Here is a 10,852-nt window from a genome sequence, read left to right as displayed (position 1 = left end):
CACATTTCAGCTGGTGTTAGTTGATATGTACTTAGATTGAAGACTACTTCCTCGGGGGTCTGTATTGTTTTGTGGACCAGGTGCTTCCTGCCACCCCTTCTTTTATGCGGACGTCCCGGTCTCTGGTTTGAGGGCCAAGGCTTAAAAAAGAGGAGTTGCCAGAGAGGGGAGTGATACTTAACTGTTGTGTCTCAGTGCACTGTACATAAGGTGAAAAATGACGCCCCCGTCGTCCTCTATTGTAGCAGCGGCCTCTGCTGGGAGTGTCAAGGTCGGAGGAATTGCTGGTATAGGGTGAAGAATCGATTTGTGTTGGAAATAAATGGCCCCTCTGTCTTGTTATTCTGTTGGTGTAATTTACATCTCCTCCAGTCAGCCACCTGTAGACTTTCCTATTTTGGTAGTCAGCGTTAACAGTAGTAACCTTATGCTGTTTGAATTTATGTAATTCCGACGTGTAGCGAGTAAGTTGTTGTAGTTTATCAAGCCAGTTGGTATCACTGTCTGCTCGAAGTTCTTGCAAGTATGCACTTTCAAATGCTGCAAGTTCGTTGCGCGTGGTTGTCAAATTCTTGGAGACTTCTTCAATAACTAGTAGCATCAAGTCCATTGAGCATGTGTTAAGAATTTGGCACCACCGTTTGCAAAAGTCAATGTTATTGCGCCCAATGGTGGGAATGTTTCTAATGCGAAATCCTCTTGGTATATGCTGTTTTTTATAAAAATCAGAAAGGTAAATCATATGCAGTTTAAGATCCGTTTCGCGTTCACGTAATCGCAAGAGTTCATGAAAAATGTCGTTGTGTGAAGCTGTGGGAATAAAAGTGTCTGCTGTTTCGGTGAACAATATTTCTGCTGCTTCTGCATCAGAGAATTGGTAGCCCGAGAGTGGGATGTCAATCACATCTCTGCCATCGGCGCTGGCCATATCGGTAGTACATTCGTAGGTAAAGGTGATCGAAGAAGAACTAATGTTTCACACGGGTGCCAAGGCTGTAAAGGATAATGCAGTGAAGAGAAAAACCGTCACTCAAGAAAATGACATAGATGATGCCTGGGTGCAGTCCTTGTGGAAAATTAGATGTAGAGTAGGAAATGAAGATCGCACTCGCAGGTCTTATAAACGATAAGTATCAATTTGTTCAGAGGACAATCGCTGATGTTTCAGCTGATACAACAGCCTTTCTCAAAGTACAAAAATGGTGCAAACAAACTAAATAAATACCAGATGTGGCGGGAATGTACATTTTTCTTGGATGTCTCAAGACATGATCCCTAAGGTATTAGCTATCATATAACCAATTTATGATACCAGCTGCTACTCACATGATACTCCCTCTGTTACATTTTTGCATAACTTTTTATTAATTATTTCATTAGATTTTTTTCTATTTTTGTACTATATTTTATATGTATGTATGTATATATATATATATATATATATATATATATATATATATATATATACATACACATACACACACTCTGAATGCATTCTGAATGCACTTTATATTACTATTTTATATATGTATATGACATTTTAATCTGTGTAATTGGACTAGTTTCATATGTTAAAGGAACAGTAACATGAAATTTTTTTTATTAAAAATTTGTTTGCCCTTAATGAAAAAAACCCACCAGCACACATTTAACTTTACATTGGCAAAGACTTTATTAAGAAATATCTTACCGATACTTGCTGGATGGATCGTCGCCATGTCGCCTTTTCAGAAGAGGAGCGCAAGCGGAGTATCGGTAAGATATTTCTTAATGAATTCTTTGTGAATGTAAAGTTAAATGTGTGCTGGTGTTTTTTTTTTTGTTAAGGGCAAACTAATTTTTTATAAAAAAAATTCATGTTACTGTTCCTTTAAGAGACACCTGTGCTGTTAATTGTCTTTCAATTGTAATTGGTTGAGGTTTACACTATTTGTGATTGGTCACAATCCCTTTAAAAGAAATGTTCAGGGGTGTGATCGTTAGTCTATGTGTAAATTCCCCAGTAGGCAGGAAACGCGTTAGGCAGTCACCTGTATGTCCTAAAAAATTATTTGAATTTTTAATTATTTTTGGTCTCTACTTTTGGAAGAAAACTCACAACTTTTGCTATTTTATATTTTTGCACCCATGGACTGGGGTGAACTGAGTATGTGTTTTCCCTTTTTATTATTTATCTTGGACACTCCTTTTTTGATTAAAAATGGTACAACTACTGGCATTGTGCATCAATTGTTGCAATGTTTAACAATAAAGACAGTCATCTTAAATCCCTTTCACAGATTTCCTGCCATACATTTATCTCTTATGCTGCTGGTCATCTTTTTATATGTTCCTCAGAGACTAAAATGGTTCCTCAGACTAAAATGGATGGGCTAATTTGAAAAGTGGACCATGTCATTTCTGAGCAGGCCTTCTCTGCCAAGATTTTGGTCTAGGTACCTTTAATTTATTTGCTTTTCAAGTTTTGCCACTGCTTGATTTCACTTCTCTTAGCCTTTTTTAGGGCCTAAATTATTTTTGATCTGAGCTATATCAATCTTGAAATGAGCTCTGACCAAACACATGAAGAAGTATTCCAAATTCTTTCTAATAATCTGATTTGATTCAATTGTTTCTTTTTACACTCACATGCATTTGTACTATTTGTGGCACCTAGAAACTATATACCATTTGAGAGCAAATTGGAATTATATCAGTGACCCTTCTAGCCATCAAAGCACAACACTTTTCAAAGTTCAAGTTAGCACTATAACATTGTTGCTGAGGTATTTTCAAGGCCCAAGAAATAGACAGTAATGTTGATGAAGGTATGTGCTGGATCAGAAAAAAAGTAGTTATAGGTTACCCCCAAAGTTGGACAAATGTAGATTCTGGTCCTTTCTGCCTTCTCTCTACCTTCTACCCCTCTAACCTCTTCTTTTGCAAGCCAAATATTGCAAGCTAATTTGCAGCCCCTATTCTCAAAGAACTATTCTTTGGTACCAATGTCACTGTGTTGACGGTTAGGAGTAAGGGCAGGGATTTTGATGTAGGAAGGACAGAGTATATTTTGTGCCTCTCGGGGTTATAATTTCTCCATCTTTAAGATTTAAATGAACCTTTAAATGAACTTTTAGTATGATGTAGAGAGTAATATTTGCAATTGGTTTTCTTTTTGTATTATTTGTGGTTTTTGTGTTATTTAGCTTTTTATTCAGCAGCTCTCCAGTCGCCGTTTCAGCAACCTGGTTGCTAGGGTCCAAATTACCCTAACAACTATGCATTAATTTGAATAAAACACTGAATAGAAATATTACTAATATAAAGTAGCAAAGACAATACATTTGAAGCTTTACAGAGCATTTATTTTTAGATGGGGTCAATGACCCTCATTGGAAATCTGGAAAGAGTCAGAAGAAAAAGGCAAATAAGTAAAAAACTATAAAAGATGAATAATGAAGTCCAAATAATAAGTTGCTTACAATTGTCAATTCTATAACATACTTAAATTGAACTTAAAAGTGAACTACCCCTTTAAAGGAGAACCCACATGCTCAGTGTGTTCTGAGTAGCTATTAAGAAGCTAAGCTTAGGGGTTGTTTCAAATTATCAAGCAGAAAATTAGCCTGTAATATAAGATGCAAGGCTGAATATTTAAGTCTTTTGAATTGAAAAAACTTTGAAATTCAAATTCAAAAAGACCAACCAAATCAAATAGGTCAGTTTTCAATTGAATTGGTCCGTATTCGGCCGAAATTTGAATAGTTCGAATCAAAGCTCTTGATCGGATTCGATTTGAAGTTTTTCCCAAAAAAAACTTTTTTTAAAGTCCACCAATTGACTCCAAATAGGTTCTACGAGGTCCCCCACAGGTTTTAGATGGCGAATGGTCGAAGTTCATGAGACAGTACATGATAAATTTCGATATTCGAATTTTCAATTTTTCTTCAAATTCGAGTCGAATTCAAATCCCTAGTCGAAGTGCACAAAAAATAGTTCGAAATCTAAATTTTTTTCATTCAAAAATTCACCTCGACCTTTAATAAATCTGCCCCTATGTGTACTGTGTATTTTGAGTCAGTCTCTAAGCTCAGGTAACTGACAGCAGCATAGAGCATGTGCAGTGAATCAGCAGAAAAGAAGTTGGGGGGCTATTGGGGCATCTTTGGAGGTACAAATCTTCCCTGCTAAAGGGCTGTAGTTGCCTTTGACTGGTACAGAAGCCCAAAACATAATGTACAACATTTCTAGCCCCCCAAGTTTCCAAACATATGTTTACATTTTCTCAGAACAATCTGCTTCAGTACTTTAACTACAGATATTTATTTACCCGAGAGGTTGTTTTGGATTTGGAAATTAGAAATTCTCTGTGATCACCCATATACAGTATTTAAAAGGCTTGCTTAGAGGCCTCATAGCAAAAGACAAAAGTCACAAAATGATTACGTTACAATATGGATTTTATGGTCACACCGTCATTGCACCCTTGCCTAACTTTCCCTTTTGTTATACAAAGTTGGTTACCCCTGATTTCCAAAAGGAATAGTACTGGGTTCTTTGTTAATCTACTGTATCTCATGCTAGAATTTTGGCCAGGCTGCATTGTATCATTAATCTAAGTACTTTGATTATTAGGAAACGATAAATGTTGAGGTTTTAGAGTCTAACCCCAATGATGACACCCTGAAATTAATAAACGGTGGCTTAGTGAGGGGACTGATTGCCAACTGTATAGTTCATTAAAAAGGTCTTGGTCTTGGTTTTTGGACTTTGTGTAGCTGTTCATATATGGATTTAAGTTTGTTAAAAATAAAAGGAAAAAAAAACAACTGATCATTATATGGAGTACAAATATAGAATCAGAATGAAAGCTTTCAAATATATGGTTAGCTTTCTTTTTACTTTTTATTAGAGGGCTAAATGTCATTTGCCTTATTTCTAGGGATGGGCAAATATTTTTGCCTTGTTTCGCTGCGGAAATGACGGCCACAGACTTGTATGGTGCGTCAAAACAAAAATGACGTGCGTCAAAAAAAATTTGGGCGTCTGAAAATTTTTGGCAAAACGAAACAGGTCAAATTCACCCAAGCATACTTATTTCTTGTTGACATGAATCTTTTCATGCACCAAAAACAGGGTGATGCCAGCTGCATATGCATGTATGAATTTGCAGTTTGCTTGAAATCTGCAAATTCTTTCACTTTATGCCCAATAAAATAACTTCTATTCTGAGCAGTACTAGTTCTGGAAACCTAATTTGGGTTCACTATGGGTTTGGGTATAAGTATCTTTAACCAAAAGCCAGTGGGAGCTTTTACTATGTGCAAGGAAGAGTACATGTGCAAAGCTGCATAATCACCATGTTTTTGCACTTTGCACCCCGCCTTGCACATTGATAAACTATAGTACAGAGACTTGAGTTCCCCTATTAATACAAAACTGCTTGCATTCAACAGCAATGTATTAATGAGGAACATGAGGTTTCTTGTTCCCTGTCTAACTTGCATCTCTGGTGAAGGCTGCACCAGGGCCATATGCTTTATAAAACGGCACCCAACCCTCTTCTGAATCAAACTGCCAGTATAACTGCCCTGGGGAGAGAATTTGACAACTTCACAGCTCTCAAAATATAAAACAACCTTTTTAACATCTTAAAGTGATACTGACACTAAAAAATGAATTTTAGCATATGAATGTACATTAAATGTTACCTATAGGTCATGGTGATCATTTTTTGCTGAGAGTTTCGTTTTTGTATATAATTGTTAGTTGAAGTTCCTAAGCCTGACACTCTGACACTCTGACTTTGCCAACCTGACTGTCCCATCTCAGCCTGTTAGTTACAGTTTCTAATGCTAACGGACTCCTGCTGCACAAATATGGCAGCCCTCTCATACAGGAACATGGGGGATCAGACAGGTAATGTAAAAGCATCATGCAAATACTTTATGGCAAAGTTAGAAGTAGCTTGCAAAGCCAATATTATAAAAGATGTAAAAAAAAGTTTAATTTCAGGTGTCAGTATCTCTTTAAGATGCAACCATTTTCTTTTCATCTGAATGGATGCTTCCATTGTTGGAAGAACCTACTGGTGAATAAAGTATGAGAGAGTTAAAAACATGTTATAAATATGTTACAAAAATGACCAAGCACTACTCCTGATACTACACTGGTTATGATTAATTGCCTGCACCTTGTGCTGGATTCATAATAGGTGGAATATGGGCACAATATTGTTGAGCATATAAACTTAATTTAATTGCATGCAATTTTGTGCACTTTTTTGTAAAGTTCTGTGACTTTATTGTTTTTGAAATAATAATATGACTATTGAGAATACTTTAATATGCATATCAGAATTTGTATTCATTTTTGATATTGAGACATTTTTAGCTACATTCAAATAAATGATAGATTTGGTACATGTCTACATTAATCAAGGGGCCATAGAATAAAGTTACTAGAATTCTTAGCAAATATTCTGTGTCTTTCCTCAAGAGGGAGACATTGTACAGAATTTAGATGCAAGCGTAGTTATTCCAGCTAATATTTAGTAATACACTGTACCTGTTTGATACATTGCAACCTATAAATTTGGATTATGTAGAAAAGAACAACATATTACGAAGACTGAACATTCAGTTTGTTTTATACCACTGCTGAGAAAGAAATACTGCTATAAAATATAAATAATTTTGTGCATGCTTTTTTCCATACACAATTCAGCCCAGAAGTATAAAAAGCTTATTTTCTTTTCTTTTTTTTTTTCTTTTTAAGATGTTGTGCGTACAACGTTGTCAGGTACTTGCAGTGACTTTGCTTAAATTCATGGCTTCGTCTTGGATTTCACCAAGTCATTAATTCAGGTGCCATTTTCCACCCAACCCCGTGTGTGGGTGCTGGAGCTGTCCGCAGTACTGAACCAACTTCAAGACGTGCAACCAGACCCATACTTGTTTATGTGGATTACACAGCGTTTGGAATCTTTGTGAACCTTTGCCAGGGAAATTGCTTGAATGAAAATCAAGAAGCAAAGAGATAACAGAAACTGAGAGAAATATAACTGCAGGAGTCTGCCAGGGTTGGTGAGCCAGCATTCATATTCAGCATTTTAAAAGGATCATATCCGCCTGAGTAAATTAGTTTCTTGTGCACATTACATTAGTCCTGTGTTTTCCACACCTTTTTTATGTAGACAGACAGGGTCTCAAGCCATCCATCCAATTCAGAGAACAGGATTGTTACTGTGTGCTCTACTGCAGGTGTGGGGCTGTGCTGCTTTTCATTTAGCTTCCCAAGAGAAAAGGAGGCAGAACAACGTCTAATATAACTGAACAATACACATCAGATGTCAAATAAGGAGACTGCTGCATTAGCACTTCCGTTTTTTCTTTTGTGGATATTTATTTGAAAGCACATGCATTAAGTGCAGCTTCAACTGGATCGGAGCTTTTCCTGCATTACAGCACTGCTATGTTCTTTACAGTTTTATGATTTCTATGTAAAACAATAACACAACACTAAAATTCTCTTTTGCTGACCCTGCTGAAGACAGATATTACTTCCTATCAAGATTTTGGAAAGATTAAACAGTCTGGATATTACACTGGGTCTAAAGTATGATGCAGAGTTAGAACTCATTTCAGTTCTTTGGACCTAAAGTATATTGCATTTGCAGTTGGAACCTAAAAAGCAGGTAAGTCAGTTTTATCAGCCCTATATCTGGAAACAAGAAGATGCAATTATAAAATGACAGTCATTTGTTGGCATGAGATATTGCACTGTATTAGTAGTAATAGGATTGGACTGAAAGAAATCCTTGCAAGTTAAAGAAAGCAGGTTTATATCAGGATTCATGCAACAACTAACAGAGTAAATATAATTAGTAATTGCAAAATTGATTTGGCTTTTTTTTATATCATTGTATAGAATGGGCTATGCGAGAAGGCAACTGATTTCAGATGCCATATTTTATGTTACACTGTGTATTATTTTGAAGTAACGAACATCACTTAAGGCAATTAGTGCTGGAACAGTGCTGACCTCTCGCTGAACGTGAGACTTTAACAGATGGAGTGCAGGGGAAAGAAATTAATTAAGTGGTTCTGTGTTGGCAGCAGGCCTTAAATGGAGAAAGTCACGTTATTTTGTTGGAAGTAGCAATGTGTTGTGTTCAGACACATTTATTTTTGAGGTTCAATAAATGTCTCTTAAATGGCAGACTTAAATATTGATCCATTATTCTGTTACTATGAATTTCCAATATATCAGTCTGGAAGTTAATGTTGCAGTTGGATTAATAATGTAAGATAACTGGCCTTGTTATATGTTTTAAGTTTCTGTTAAATTGTTTAGCCAAACTGTTTTTATCTACATGCCTTGATGTTTCAACATGCAATAATATCACAAATCTACAGTAGTGAGTTTAACACTACAATACAGGTATATTTCATTGGTGTTCCTGATGTGCAACTGTAAAAAAAGAAAATGGAAAGCTTCAGCATTTACAGGAAAAACAACAGCTTTTTTATTGCAGGACAGACTTTATCTGAATGTGCATGTACAGTTATGGGATCTGTTATCCTGAAACCCGTTATCCAGAAAGAACCAAATTACAGAAAGGCCATCTCCCATAGACTCCATTTTATCCAAATAATCCAAATTTTAAAAAATGATTTCCTTTTTCTCTGTAAAAATAAAACAGTATCTTGTACTTGATTCCAACTCAGATATAATTAATCCTTATTTGAAGCAAAACCAGCCTATTGGGTTTATTTAATGTTTGCATGATTTTCTAGTAGACTTAAGGTATGAAGATCCAAATTACAGAAAGATCCTTTATCCAGAAAGCCCCAGGTCCCATTCTGGATAACAGGTCCTATACCTGTATATGCAAATTATTGTCATAAATGAAATTGTATTGCCAGCTTTATTACTGAAACTATCCGTAAAGGTTTATCTTGTAAGTTTACTTTATTCACACTAGGGAGTAGGAGTTCATTATGTTCACTATGTGAGTTCATGCTCTTCAGTTTAACCCACATTAACCCTATACTAATGCCTCCTTTCGAATTAAGCTTCTTTTAGCAGCATTCCTTGTGTACAATACACCTGACTATCGATTTTGTTGTTATAAATCTCCTCTAGCTCACAAGAATGTAAGCTCTTTGAGGAGCAGGTTAACTAGTTTCAACTTTGTCTTGAATTTCTCACCACATATGTATTTGTTTTATTACTTTGTATTTACTAAAGCTCTTTGTATGTTTTTTTTTGTAAACCACTGCATATCTTTGTGGCACTATATATATAAAAAACAAAACATTTAATATTATATACAATGCTAAATGTGTTGTATTAGCAAAACCACCTGTGAAATATTCTTAACCATGATAGCCTAGATATATGCTTTCAGTAAAAAAGAGCAAACAGCTCAAGACCAAGTATTATGCATGTACTGCATATCAAATTTGGCTTTTTTAGACAAAAATATGATTTGTATGTAATAAAACTGTTTCCAAGCAAAAAGTGTCATAGCTCAATGACATATGACTATATTAGCAACAGTTCTTTTGCTTTGAGTAACAAAAAACAGAATGAACAGAAACAAGTAATGATGTAGGTGTACATAAGTTTTAAATAAAAATACTGTCAGAAACAAGTCAAACAATTGTATTTAGATGAAACGAAAAATGTCCAAGATACAACATTTTAAATACACAATCAACATCAATATACTGTACAAATTGGAATAAATGTCCAATGAAAATCTCTGCTGTAACAGGTTGCATAAATACTCCCTTATATGAGAGCTGAAACGCTGCAGAAATTAATCTGGGTGTGTTAGTGCTGAATTGGACTTGTGTGGGATGTTATTATTTTACAATGTGTACACTACTAAAGGGTATGCACATTGTGAAGGACAGAATTTCATTTGATTTCATTAAAACGACATTGTACAATGTTCTTGTTTGTGAGAAAAAATCTATTGTGGCTCAGTTGGGATCTAAGTATATTTCATTAAATAATGGACTGATTCCATATTTCTTTATACAGTAGGCTTGCCACAATATTATTTTCCAAGGCAGGTGCTGATTTCATAGTGGTGCTGTTTCTCTCTGCAGTATAATAGCTTTCCCCTTTAAAATATTGGATAGAAGTACAGTGTTGTGCAGATGGAGATGGCAGTCACATCCACTTTATGCTGCTGGAGGCCTAGCATGCCTGCTTTCATACCACTAAATGCTGTTCCAACTGTGGTGCAGGCACAATGAATGGTGAAAAGCGGAGTAAAATATATATGTATCTATCTGGCTTTATGCACAGACCAAAACCTGCCATATGCACACATATATATCTGTGTCTTATGTAATGATGTTCATATATACATTACAATGATGGCCATGAACTATGTCAGCTGTTTAGAATGCACTTCTTAGCAATAACAGTTATGCAGATAATAAGAATGAAAAAAGTTGAGTCAATTCAGGTTGAGAACTATAAAAGACACCTAGAATGATTAGCTTTAATTACTAGTACTTGTCTCTGCTATTTTTAAATCCTGTTTTTCCCCCAGAGGCATCAATCTTTTATATAAAACTCTGCTCTGGTCTTTCTGAATCGAAAGGTCTCTGACAACCAGAAAAACCCAAACTGTAATTTTCCTAATCTGCTTCCTGTTTACTCATCATTTTTCCACACTAACCAACTTTTCCTGAGAACTTTTCTTCCTACTTGTGCAGAATATTATACTTGCTACATGTGAGGTGCCACTGGAAATAAACATGTCTTGGTAATGAGGGCTCAGTTTCTCACCTGCTTATGTACAATGTTTCACTTACTACATGTGAGATGTCACATGATATATACATGTCTC

The 10,852-nt window shown here is 35.6% G+C and overlaps 1 long non-coding RNA gene across 1 annotated transcript in view; it reads left to right on the top strand.

The window, feature by feature from the left end:
- The first annotated feature begins 7,082 nt into the window (after window positions 1–7,082).
- LOC121402193 overlaps window positions 7,083–10,852 on the top strand; it is a 69,789-nt gene continuing 66,019 nt past the window's right edge. Inside the window, exon 1 of the long non-coding RNA XR_005966675.1 lies at window positions 7,083–7,675. This is a non-coding gene — a long non-coding RNA (uncharacterized LOC121402193). The remainder of the gene's footprint in view (window positions 7,676–10,852) is intronic.

This window comes from Xenopus laevis, chromosome 3S, assembly GCF_017654675.1.
Source record: "Xenopus laevis strain J_2021 chromosome 3S, Xenopus_laevis_v10.1, whole genome shotgun sequence".
Classification (NCBI taxonomy): domain Eukaryota; kingdom Metazoa; phylum Chordata; class Amphibia; order Anura; family Pipidae; genus Xenopus; species Xenopus laevis.
This window is presented reverse-complemented; position numbering and strand designations above follow the sequence as displayed.